A 12,982-nucleotide genomic window follows, 5' to 3' on the forward strand; every position below is an offset into this window, starting at 1 on the left:
CAACCGCCAGGTACAGGTTCGGTGTCTTGCCCTGTGGGCACTTTGACAAGACGTATATGCTGCGGAGGCAGAGACGCTGCCGCTCAACGTTACACTGAGGTGAGAGAAAACACCTGAGGCAACATGTGTATAGGCCTAGAAATATAACTTAACTCAAACTTAACTTTGAAGACAGACGGAAGGTTTTTAATGTTTGCCTACAAATCATGTACACTTTATAATACTAACAACTATGGCAATCATTGATTTATTTTTTGGATTTAGATAACAAGTCAAAGTCATGACAGTGCCACATGCTCAATGGTGTTTTAAGCCCCCCAACATCTCCTTCCAGGCAGCGATGCGATCGTTGACTTCAAGGCACCTAATCCTAACCTTAACCCTAACCATTGTCTAATCCTAGTGCCTTGTTTTTATCCCCCAACGTCTCCTTCCAGGCAGCGATGCGACTGTTGACTTCAAGGCACCTAATCCTAACCTTAACCCTAACCATAACCATAACCATTGTCTAATCCTAGTGCCTTGTTTTAATCTCCCAACGTCTCCTTCCAGGCAGCGCTGCCTGGAAGGAGACATTGGGGGCTTAAAACACCAGTAAACGTGCCACATCTATAGCCGGACTGTCAGTGCAGACTATGTCCAAGGTTTGACAAGGGGTTTTTTTTACGTTAAGTGCCACTTCAAAAAACTAAAGAAAAACATTCTCACGTTGTACAATCTGTGCACTGAAACTATGGGTCTACTAACAAGGAAAAGTTGCGGTTACAGTTAAGTAAAAGGCAAAATTTAAAGCGTGAAGAGAAACAGAGAAACAGAGAACAATGTGAGATCTGTCTGCAGGTGTGCATACGATCCAACATATCTCAAGAGTAAAGTTTCCAAAAATAAATACATATTTATTTGGGTTTAAACTGAACCTTTCTTTCGTATAAGTATCAAAGAATTACTGACTCATAAAACCCTTGGCTGTGCAAGAAGATGTCCGTTGAAATAGTTTCTCAGTATTAATTTATTTGATGATATTTGTTGAAGTTTTATTATTAACATTTTCTTCTGGTTTTGAATGTTGTCTTTTTACACACATCAGTGTCAAACATGGATTTGGATTCTAATTTCCTATGACTTATAGAGGTCTGTGCTCTCTAGTTCCACAATGAGTTTGAACATGGTGTGTTTGGTTGAGAAGGCAGGGTAATGGAGGACTCATTAACACCCCTCTCAGGGCTAATTGTTAGTGATATGTAGCATTAATATTTAAACCTATCCAAAGTTTTGACAAGGCCTGATTAATAATGCATCTAGTGTGGCTTGAATGAGTAAAATAAGCAGTACAAATATGAATTTAAGGTCACAAAATAAACGCAAAGATGATTTTTCTTGGAAAGATTTAAAAAGAAAACCTGACATTAATCACACATCTCTTTGTTTTGAAGTTTAAAACAAATTTCTCCAGCTCCGCCCATCTCTAATTTCCTCTCCTCACGTTCGTGCATCAGACTTGACCACAGCAGGGTCACAGGGATATTTCGTTACATCTGTTGACCCTTGACCTTTCTACTATTAGTTGCTTTTAACGGTGGTCATTCAGGATCTCATGTTTACGTGGATGTATTTTTAAATCGTTCGGGGGAAAAGTGTGAGCTGACGGAATAAAAATAAAAGATAATTTTGACTTCTGGTAGCCAGTTTTATCAGAAGTTACTCCTAAATATTTAATGTGAGTGATGTACCGAAAGAAACCACACACACACGAAGGCACGCATGCACGCACGCACACACGCACACGCACACGCACACACACACACACACACACACACACACACACACACACACACACACACACCCCTGCTCAGTGATGGATGAGGGAGAAGGCCATGTGATACGCTACCCCGACATGGGACAGTGGCCTGGGGTGAAGGCTGCCACCTTCCCCTCCTCATCCTGAACCAAACACCACCAGGGAGGTAAAATCTTCCAACAATTCCCACAACTCCTCCGAAAAAGGTACCGAGGTCAAATATTTACAGAAAAAAATGAAATAAAGAGGCAAGAAATCAGGTAAGATACTAGCTAAGAGAAAGTCTTTGGTGTCCTTCTTGATATCAAACTAAGTCTCCAGAAGAAAAACAGCTTTTTACCACTTTCAGAATGGATGCAAAATTAAGACAAGACTGTAGTGCAGTTGTAGACTTTTAGCAGGGACAAAAGAGCACATTACACCAGTCCTGAAGTCACTGCATTGGCCTGAAACACACTTCAGTTTTGACTGTCGAGTTCTTCTGTCACTTCTTAAGAATTTCCCTTCATTTGCTCCCAAAATGGATATATTTTCTTTAATAAGAGACCCTTTAAAAGTTTAGACAGATCCTTATTTTGGTTTTCAGACAGAGTGGGATGTCGCTTCTTCAAGTTCAATGTCGTTCCAGTAAAACTGAAGTCTTGCCTTCAGCCCACAGCTGGTTACTGACCTCTAGTGGCCGAAGTTTCTGATGGTCAAACACTGACGTCTCTCTAAAGTGGTTTATTTTCTGAGCCGAACCTTGTGTAATTTCATGCATTCTTGCTCTCCGCTGAGGTCCTGCAAAGCGTCACGCCTGAGTACCAAAGTTGAGCTTCCCAGCGTAACAAAAGCAGGTTGAGGTGTTATATAGTCAAAATCCACAGAGAAATGCACACAGTACGTTTTCCGAAACTGTGCTTTAAAACGAGCCGTCAGGACTTCCGTACTTACGTAGGTAAAAAGTGCAGAGCAGACTGGGCTTTGTTGGGAGGGGGTTTTAAAGAGACAGAAGTGTTTCAGACAGAGGCTGAGTACAGGTATGTTCAGACAGACTGTATGAGGAAAATAATGTGTTTTCTCAACATTAAAACAACCGAAAATACAAGTATGAACCTGAAAATGAGGCTATCCCTCGATACATCAACTTTAGAAAATAGAAACATCACTTCAATCTCATGTGTGGGCACTGAAATGAGGCAGCGGACCCCCGGAGGTTTATAAATCCATAGGCGGGTTTATCTGTGGGGGCCCAGTGCCTCCCATGAACCCCCACCAACAAGTCACAATGGCTGAACGGAAGCTGCCCTGCTGCTGCAGAGCGAGTGTTTCCCAACGCCGGCGCACAAAGGGGCCAAACCTGCCTTCATCCCTGGGCTATAATCTGGTTCCTGTCCCTCATTCACAGCCTCGGTCCAGAGGAATGACAGCCCACCATGCGGTATGTTGGCACAATGGTGCTAATAAACGACGCAGAGAGAGAGAGAGAGAGTTGTGGTTTGTGATGCTGGCAAAATGGCTGCTGATTGACGGGTTTCTGAGGGACGCCGCTGTTTGAATGAAGGCTCTGAGCACAGATCTAATTAAAACACAATGCAGCAATTACTGCTGTTCTGTATGTGACGAATGAACAGAATTAGTCACCGCGGGGAGAAAACACACACATATACACACACAGGTGTGTACAAACACATATAAACAGCAGGTCATGTAGAGCTTTTATGTCTCCTCATAGCTGACTTTAGGGTCCCAGTGTGGAGTCTGACACAAGGAGAGGTCTGAGGAACCTGCAAGGGTCTTTTCTGGGGTTTCTAATTCATTTCTCGTAAGATTTCCAGATTAATTAACTAATAATTTAACCTTTAACATGTCAGAATATAGTGACAAATGTCCACCACAAGCTCCCCGAGCCCAAGGTGACATCTTCAAGTTGCTTTCTTTGTCCGACCAACAATCCAAAACTCGAATGATATTCAGTCTGCAATGATGTCCAGTTAAGTCTCTAAATGTCAATTTGTGACAAACAACTTTTTTCAAATTAATTCTTTATTTCTGCATGAAGAAGAGAGTTCTCGTGAGCACGGTTTAAACACAGATCATAAAATAGCGGTACTGTCCCGTTTGATAGATGATTGTCACTCTAAAAACTGCCGAAAAAGTTGCGTGATTTTCAGGGCTCTCTTATGTATGGGTCACACATATGACATTTGTGCTGACCTCATGTTGCAAATCACAGCTTTCATGTTGTTCATGGCCCTTTATTGTTATCCTGCCTGGTCTGGTTTGTTTATCAAAGGTCTTGCACTCTACGGCACGCTATGGAAGGAATCTTTTTAAAGCTTTCACTTAGAAATAAAGGAAATGCAGCCTTTTTCCTGTTGATATTTCACAACTTAGTGCAAGCATAAAATTAATATTTGCCACAGAAAAGAGGAGGAAGGATGTTGGACCAAACACTGTGAACCAAACCAACGGCCTCTCCACAGTGAGAACCGGCGATGGGACTGGTCAGATGTGACGGGACCTCCGCGAGGGGACCCCACTCTGCACTTGACATTCATCTCCTCTCAGATCACTTGAGTGTGACTTTCCCTCGGCTTTGCCCAGCGTGGAGCCCGCGAGAGCCTCAACGACAACGGTGACATGCATTGTTGGCGTGTCACTGGGTTTTGGAGAGGGCCACGTGCGTCCAGTCGGCTGAGACAAGTGCTCCCATACATGATGTCAGACATGAGAACGGACAGTCTCCAGAGCAAAACACGCTCCCATCTGCAAGGCTTGATGGGCACAAAGAGACTTATCAGCTCAGGGGCCGTTAGAGCCGGCTGCTTTACGTGCTTTGTGCAGAAAATGACGTCTCGCCTTCTCCCAAAGCCGACAGGAATTTCCATTTTTACCGTTCTACGTGGCTGATACTCTCATACAGAACTATTTGTGCAGGCTGAGTGCTTGAGAGTCTCGCTCAAGGACACTTGAGCAAGAAAAATACTCAAAGGCTGAAGCATCTGTGACCTTTTGAATGCAGGATAATCTCTCGACCCGGCAGGCCACACTGCCAGGCAGTTAGAAAGTGGATTACGAGGGAAATCAATTAAGGGTAAATGCGCCTCTCAAACTCAGGAATGGAGTTTCCACATACTTTTGTTGGTGCACTCAAACTGGGCTGCCTCGCAGTTTGTTCTGCAAACTTAGGGTAACTAATTTTCATCTGTGCTGGAACATGATGTTCTCATGTCAGCACACAAGCGACCGCCGCCACCCAGTCTGCAAATGCACAAATGCACCCTTCCTGCTGAAGCTAGCATGCACAGACATTTACTCAGCTGCTTTAATGCATTAGACGTCACAGAGAACATGGGAGTTGCTGCTTTAATGCTGCCTCGATCGGTTAGTTAGTTTGTTTTGTTAGTTCCTAATCATTTCAACCTGTTCTCGCTCCCAACTCGTAACATACCGACGCCTGGTCGGTGTCGTAGCGTAGCGCGCGGAGTGCAAGCGTAGGGTTCGTTTCGGCAGAATCTGAATTCTGGGTTATGTCAAATTTATCTTCCTTAGTTAATTTCTGCTGCAAAGCATTTTCCTTCTGCTGGTACATTTCAACCATGATTTAGTTTTTCTGCTGGAGGATCTTGAGCTGCACCGGGCAGAGCAGCAGCTCAACCATAGCGCTGTAAGACGAAGTAGTGTAAAGAGGGCAATGGTAGCGAGTAGTATGAAAGACCAAAATCTGCGTAAGGAAGCAGGTTGGGGGGGTGGATGGGTCAAACAACAAAGGACTTTCACCCAGTAGACTGGGCTTCATGTCCTGTTCTCAAACCCTAACTATACCCTAAATACAGAAAGTTCAACAATTTGGATAAAATTCTCCACTTTTAGATAATGAATAGTGTTATACATTTGAAACATACATTGGGAATTGATGAAGGGGTACGTGAGTTCATCTGACAGGACTGTGGGTGTACCTTATACCAAAAAGGTTGGTAATCACTGTTTTAAAACACCAAAGTCACACAATAACACAAACAAAGTTAGCGATGGAGGCAGCAGTAGAGCAGCAAATCCACTGTTCTGCGAGGTAAAATGAGTGCTTTTGTCAAAGGAGTCTGGTGGCTTTGAAGAGAGCAGAGATAACGGCTTCAGTGTCTGTCGTAAAGGGCTGTCTGACAGCAAGGTAAAGCGGTGAAAATATTCTAAATATAGCGTCCACAGCAACCGCCATCTACTGTAGCTAACACCCTGACTGAGGATAGTTTGGTTGTCAAAAATGAGCTAAATAAAGAAGAAGTGCAGAGAGTGATAAACGGCCTCAGACCTGCTGGGTGCGAATGAATCTGTGTCATCAGTTAGTCAGACAGCGAGACGGGAGGAGACGGCAGGGGTGTCTGTGTCCACCTCATTGTCCTGCTGGACAGAGGCTGATGGGTCTCTAAAAGACTGACAGATTTCTGTTGGCCTGCAGCCAGCAGACAAACACACACATTTACATACACCCAGCTCAGCATGGGAACTTTCGGGGCTGCTGGTTTCGATGAATGGATAACGGAGGCGGAGGGCAGATTGTCAAACTATTAGTGTCAAACATGGGATTCAAAATGGTGTCCCCCGCCAGTTAATGGAGAAAGAAACGCTGCAATCATTTATTTTAATTGAAAAAGAGTGAAGTGTTCTCTGCAGAAATACACCCTTGTTACCGTTGCATCATGACAAATCACATAAAGAAAGTTACCAAGAAACAAATGGCACACGACAGTATGAACAAGGAATAAATCTTACTTCTCAGAGACACTAATTAGGGCGTTTGTGACTTTAAACAGTTTTCACAAGAGAATCTTTACTGTCTTGTTTTTAATTTAATTTCTGACTTTGTTTTTTCATCCGAAACATTATTACCTATTACTGCACAGCTGCCTGATTATGCTAAACTAAAAAGTCACAGTACACATTAAAATAAATTATTCCCAAAGATGGTTTCTGTCATTTCAGGTAGTTGTGATCACACTGATGTTTGTTCAAGTGTTAATTTTTTGGATCAGTTTGGTTTTTATTAGTTATTTGAGACTATAGAAACGGCAGAAACCTCATGATTGACAGTTGTGATTAACTCGTGACTGGCTGGGTGGGTGTATGGGCGAGACTTTGATCCCGTGGCTCCACCGCCCAATCACAACTACACAGACTCTGGCAACAAAATTACAAGATGGCAGCGCCTGTATCTGATGGCAGCGCCTGTATCTGATGGCAGCGCCTGTATCTGGGAGGTTTTGGCTTCACTTTGTAAAGCTGGACGGCATGGAGACATGTCGTCCATCTTTAGTTTACACATGAAATATGTTTTTGTCATTGCCTACACTACATTTAAATCGACCGTGCTGTGTGCCATGTCTGCTTTTACTGAAAAAATAAGAACGTCCTTATATAGTAAAGCGACTATTTTCTGAGTACCCCACGTATTGGAGAAGCTCCCCCTTAGCCCCCGGGCATGATGGCATCACAGAGCTGTTCGTGATGCTGTAGACTTATTTACATTCTCCCAGAAATGCTCACAAGTCTCTGAGCTAGAGTCCAAGTTAAGTATGGGCTGTCTACAGAGACAGAGACTGTCTACGCGGTTTTTTACAGTGTGTTTAGGGGACCGGCAGCTAGCGGATAGTGAGGAGATGTTTGCTGTATGTGACAAAAAACGTTGTAGCCTAAAACACGCGTGACATCGCTTAGAGTACCTCTGAGTAGTCTCTGAGCTAGAGTCCAAGTTAAGTCCCAAGTCTCTGAGCTAGAGTCCAAGTTAAGTCCCAAGTCTCTGAGCTAGAGTCCAAGTTAAGTCTCAAGTCTCTGAGCTAGAGTCCAAGTTAAGTCCCAAGTCTCTGAGCTAGAGTCCAAGTTAAGTCCCAAGTCTCTGAGCTAGAGTCCAAGTTAAGTCTCAAGTCTCTGAGCTAGAGTCCAAGTTAAGTCCCAAGTCTCTGAGCCAGAGTCCAAGTTAAGTCTCAAGTCTCTGAGCTAGAGTCCAAGTTAAGTCCCAAGTCTCTGAGCTAGAGTCCAAGTTAAGTCCCAGGTCTCTGAGCTAGAGTCCAAGTTAAGTCTCAAGTCTCTGAGCTAGAGTCCAAGTTAAGTTCCAAGTCTCTGAGCTAGAATCCAAGTTAAGTCCCAAGTCTCTGAGCCAGAGTCCAAGTTAAGTCCCAAGTCTCTGAGCTAGAGTCCAAGTTAAGTCCCAAGTCTCTGAGTCCAAGTTAAGTCTCAAGTCTCTGAGCCAGAGTCCAAGTTAAGTCTCAAGTCTCTGAGCTAGAGTCCAAGTTAAGTCTCAAGTCTCTGAGCTAGAGTCCAAGTTAAGTCCCAAGTCTCTGAGCTAGAGTCCAAGTTAAGTCCCAAGTCTCTGAGCTAGAGTCCAAGTTAAGTCCCAAGTCTCTGACCTAGAGTCCAAGTTAAGTCTCAAGTCTCTGAGCTAGAGTCCAAGTTGAGTCTCAAGTCTCTGAGCTAGTTAATGAGGTCTCGGTGTGTGCCTTTGAACCAAAGATAGGAGCTGTGGAGCCTTCCTGCCCCACATCACCCCACCCATGTGGAACAACACCGAAACGTACGTGGGCTGTATATTAATCTGGTGCCCTATATCAAGGTCAATAGAGCCGCCCGGTCAGTCATAGCAAACACAGCCGAGACTCGGGTCTAAATCCATTTACTTAGGAAAACCTGAGGTCACGGAGGGTTAAGTAAGAGGGGGCAGGCGGGCGGTGTCAGTCCTCCATTCAGCATATCTGATTTACTACGCATCAGAGCAGGGGAGGCTAGGGAGGAGGAGGGGGGCGCACCAAATAAACTCAGCGGATATTAAAGGTCAACGGGTCGTCCAACATGTGTTTTCTGAAAGACGTTCTAAAGACTAAAGCAGAAGAGTCACAGCCGAGACACATGTGGACCCAGTCAAAGCGCTTCCAACGGTCACACAGGTACACATTAATACTTTCAGTACTCGCGGCAAGATAATGGGTTTCATTTTCAAACTAATAACAGCTCAGGATGAGAGAAACGTCATTTAGAGGAAAGCTACTTTATATCACCTCCTTTTAAATCTTTTATCTCTAAATAATCTGTTGAATTAACTTTTATCTACTTTTTATAGATGGCATATTAGGGCTATTGTAGGTAAAAAATAAATAATAATTACGGAGCTGGGGGAGAGGGGGATGGATATTCAGAGTAAGAAACTCACTTCCAATTCAAAGATTAAAGTTGTGAATTTATGAGAAAAAAAACATGGATACTCTCTGAGATTATAAAGTCATACACTTGTAAGAACGAAATCTGAAATTCTTGGAGATAAAAGTCACAAATTTATGAGAAAAAAATCTGAAAAACTGTGTTTTATTTATAATTAAAACACCCAAAATGACCCATATATCTTTGTACACAGAATAGCCTGAATAAGCTGTCATTGTATTCTATTTTCCCTTCTTATTATCATATGTAATTTTAATTAATCCTTAATTAAACTCTCAGTGTATAATCACAATGTCTGATGCATTATCTTTTATATTTTAGTTGTACATTACATGTTAGTACATTAACAAAAGGTGTCAACTTTTACAGCAAAATTCACCTAAAAGTTGTTAAAAAGAACAACTACTCATGACATATTTAGCATTTGTTCTGTGAGTATTTATGGCTGACCTCAAAGGATCAACATTTTATCTTATATCTATAACATAACATTATTTTTTTTCATCGTTGTGGTCGTCTTTTTCAACACTTCTGTCGCTTTTCCCCAAAGATTTTTACACGTTTTTTTGTCACTTCTTACCGATGTTTTTGTCACATTTGTCCTGCACTTTTTTTGACGTTTTTTGTTGTTTTTTCCCCACATTTTTGAAGCTATTTCCGACATTGTTTTTTGGTTTTTGTCTTTTCAACAATGTTGTATCATTTTCTTTCAAATGCTATAAAATTTAATAAAACACCCAAATTCAATGAAAAGTATTGAGCTGAGCTTTTATTTTACTTATGAATAGTAATAGAGTAATAGTTGTATGGAACAATCCACCTTATTTTTTGACAATTTGGCTGATAGAAACCCAAATTTCTGATATAGAAACGTTTTGAATATGGGTCAAATGTACCGCTGCAGGACTCAGCCAACATGGGGCGAACTCTCTTACTGGGTGAGCTAGAGGACGCCCCAAATAGGGGTCAGATATGACCCGAAGACAACATAAAGTTGCATTTGTTCAACGTTGAGCACTAACACAGACACCAGAGACTTTCTACAGCTACAGTCAGGTGTACGTGGTAAACTCTTTGTTACAATCAAGCTCCTGAAACACACTGAAGATGACAGATTGAAGATATAAAATACTAAAACACGTCAACAGTCTGAAGCGACAGACTTTAAGCCCCAAGAAGCCGAGTTCCCAGTTTCTCCCACACTGGGGACGGACACGGAGCTGCTCTGTGGAAGTCATCAGTATCACATAGCAAGATGGGGGAAAGATTTCTCACGCAGCCGTTTTAAAAAGATATTTAATATTAGTTTTGCTCGGAGGGGAGATTATTTCCATATGGTGGCGGTACAAGTGATACCATCATTTTTTAACAGTTATGATATAACTTCCGTGTTTTATTTTCATTTAATTTGGGTCACTTCATTGAGGTGCACTCGAGCTGGATGTGTGATCGCGCTGCAGATGTTCTTATTCTTATTCTTCCAGGAGTAGAAAGTTTTATCACCAAAGGTCAGAGCTTCTACATCAAAACAGAACATTTAATCCACGGTTTAGAGGAGAGAAATCAAGAGCAGGAGTGCTGAGTTTGTTCATTTGTTGCCCCATTGTTTTGTATTTTTACTTTTTAAAATATTTTTTATAAATATATTTGTTTTAACACTTCAAAATCAAGTCCAATTTCAAGTTCAATTTGAATTTTGTGGAGGTTAAGGGCTATTTATTTTATTCATCAAAATTAATTAAAGGACAATTTCAGCGCAAATGAACCTAGGGGTTAATAACACGTGTACCGAGTCGACCGTTCTCTGGGAACTCTCATGTAAACCGAAGAATTGAGAACTTTATAGTGTATAGAGCTCCTCCTACAGCTTCAGAATAGATATTTGCCAGCTCCTATGTTTACTGGTGGACTCCTCTCTCGGTCAGTCTGCCGTTTCCTCTTTCTCTCTTCCTCTGACGATGCTTTCCGAGCTTTCCGCTTCTTTTTTGCCGGCTCAGCCATGACGATAGTGTGAAAAACTCCATTGCTACCTTGTTAGCCGGTTCCTGAATGGGCGTATGTGTGCAGTGCCGTGAAGCAATTTGTTACATCGCGAGACCTGATATCACGTGATACTTTCTGACGCTAAGTTGCAAGAGGCGCTAGGGGGGAGCGAGACGACCACCATTCAACCCGAAAAAAAGTCATATAACCATTCCAATGACTCCGAAGCTGTTCAGTTAAGGTAAATTAAGCTAAACAAAACTGCATAGTTCCCCTTTAAGCACTAGTACAATACAGGGGACCATTCATCATAATGAGTATGTTTACTTGTCATACTTTAAGTACATTTTGTTGCTTACTTGTGTACTGTGACTCAAAGTTTTAAATGCAGTATTGCTATAGTATTGCTGCTTTTACTCGTGACTGGAATGCTCTGCAAAATACTCTCAAACTGGACAAACTCATTTCCATTTCATCCTTCAAAATCGCCATCTCATCTTTGTTCAGCGAAATGTGCAGTTGCTTTTCTACATCCTAATTTCCCAGCTACACATGTCTAAGGTTTCTCGTTTTACTCATGTACAAGTGCACTTCACTTGTTATACTTGTTGACTGCTGTCTGTGTGGGCATTGCCAACTTTAGTCGTTACTTTAAATAAGGGTTTCTGCAGGCTTCACCAAGTCAAATGTAAGACTTTTTAAGACCGATGTAAGACCAGTGGTACAATCCGAAAGAGACTTGAACCAATAACACGAAAGCTGATTGGCTGCAATATAAGTTCCATGTTGGTCTCATTGTCGTAATACAGCGAAATTATATTTGCACTAGTGAAAGAATCTACAACACCACAGAATAAAAAAACATGACATGGGTTACATGGATGTAGGAAAATTAAGACCTGTTTAAAATTATTTAAGACCTAGGACACAATACTTCAGCAAATTTAATACATTTTACATTTACATTTACATTTTAGACTTTTAAAGAACCTGCAGAAACCCTGTTAAATTGTATTTTATGTAAATTTTGTAATTGATTGTTTTTGGGGCTTTTTCTGCCTTTAGTTTGATAGGACAGCTAGGTGAGAAAGGGGTGGAAGCAAGCAGGAAATTGTCACAGGTCGGATTCGAACCCTGGACCTCTATGTCGAGGCATAAACCTCTCAGTATATGTGCGCCTGCTCTACCCACTGAGCCACTTATGTAATTTTAAACTGTATTTATGTCTGATGTATTTTATCTCCTAGTCCTCCTTCCCTTCTCCTAAGTGGCTTTTGTCGCTTGTCAGGCCTGTAAAAAATAAAGGGTGAAAAAAAAAGAAGTTATAAAGGATCTTAATACTACAACACTACAATACTACTTCTTCATCACATCCTAAACTGTTTGAAATATTGTATTCGATCCAAAAGAAACACTATTTGCACCTGAGAGTTGCATGTTAAGAAAATGAACAACAAACAATAAACTGTTTTATCCCATGCATGTCGTACAGGAGTCCACTTATCAACAGATGTTTGGGAACACAGAAAAGTCAGAGATGCAGTTCTGCATGCTGCAGTTTTATCCACTAGAGGGTGCTATGCGTGCACCAAGTGTCATGCTCCGTGCATAATATCTTGCTCACAACTCACACAGAAACTCTCAGATATCAATCATATCTCTCACCGACATCCAGAGCGCTAACTTCTGAATAATTTCAACAAACAGAACACTAATATGTTTAATAATTGATATGAAAGTTTATTGAAACATCTATTAATAACAATAAAATACTAAATGAATCAGAAACTTTCTGATACGTTTTAGTTTAGGACTGTTTAATACCAATATTGGCAGGAATTATTTCATCAATGTGATAAAGTACTTTGATTTTCGTGTGTTTTAGCCTTCCTATTGTTTTCTTCTGCCAACAAATACTATCAGAAAATGCACATCAATCATGTTCAAGAACATTTGAGACCAATCTATTAACCTGTACAGACCTCATCAGAGCAAAAAAGGAGCCAGTTCCCT

The sequence above is a fragment of the Perca fluviatilis genome, chromosome 24 (assembly GCF_010015445.1).
Source record: "Perca fluviatilis chromosome 24, GENO_Pfluv_1.0, whole genome shotgun sequence".
Taxonomy (NCBI): domain Eukaryota; kingdom Metazoa; phylum Chordata; class Actinopteri; order Perciformes; family Percidae; genus Perca; species Perca fluviatilis.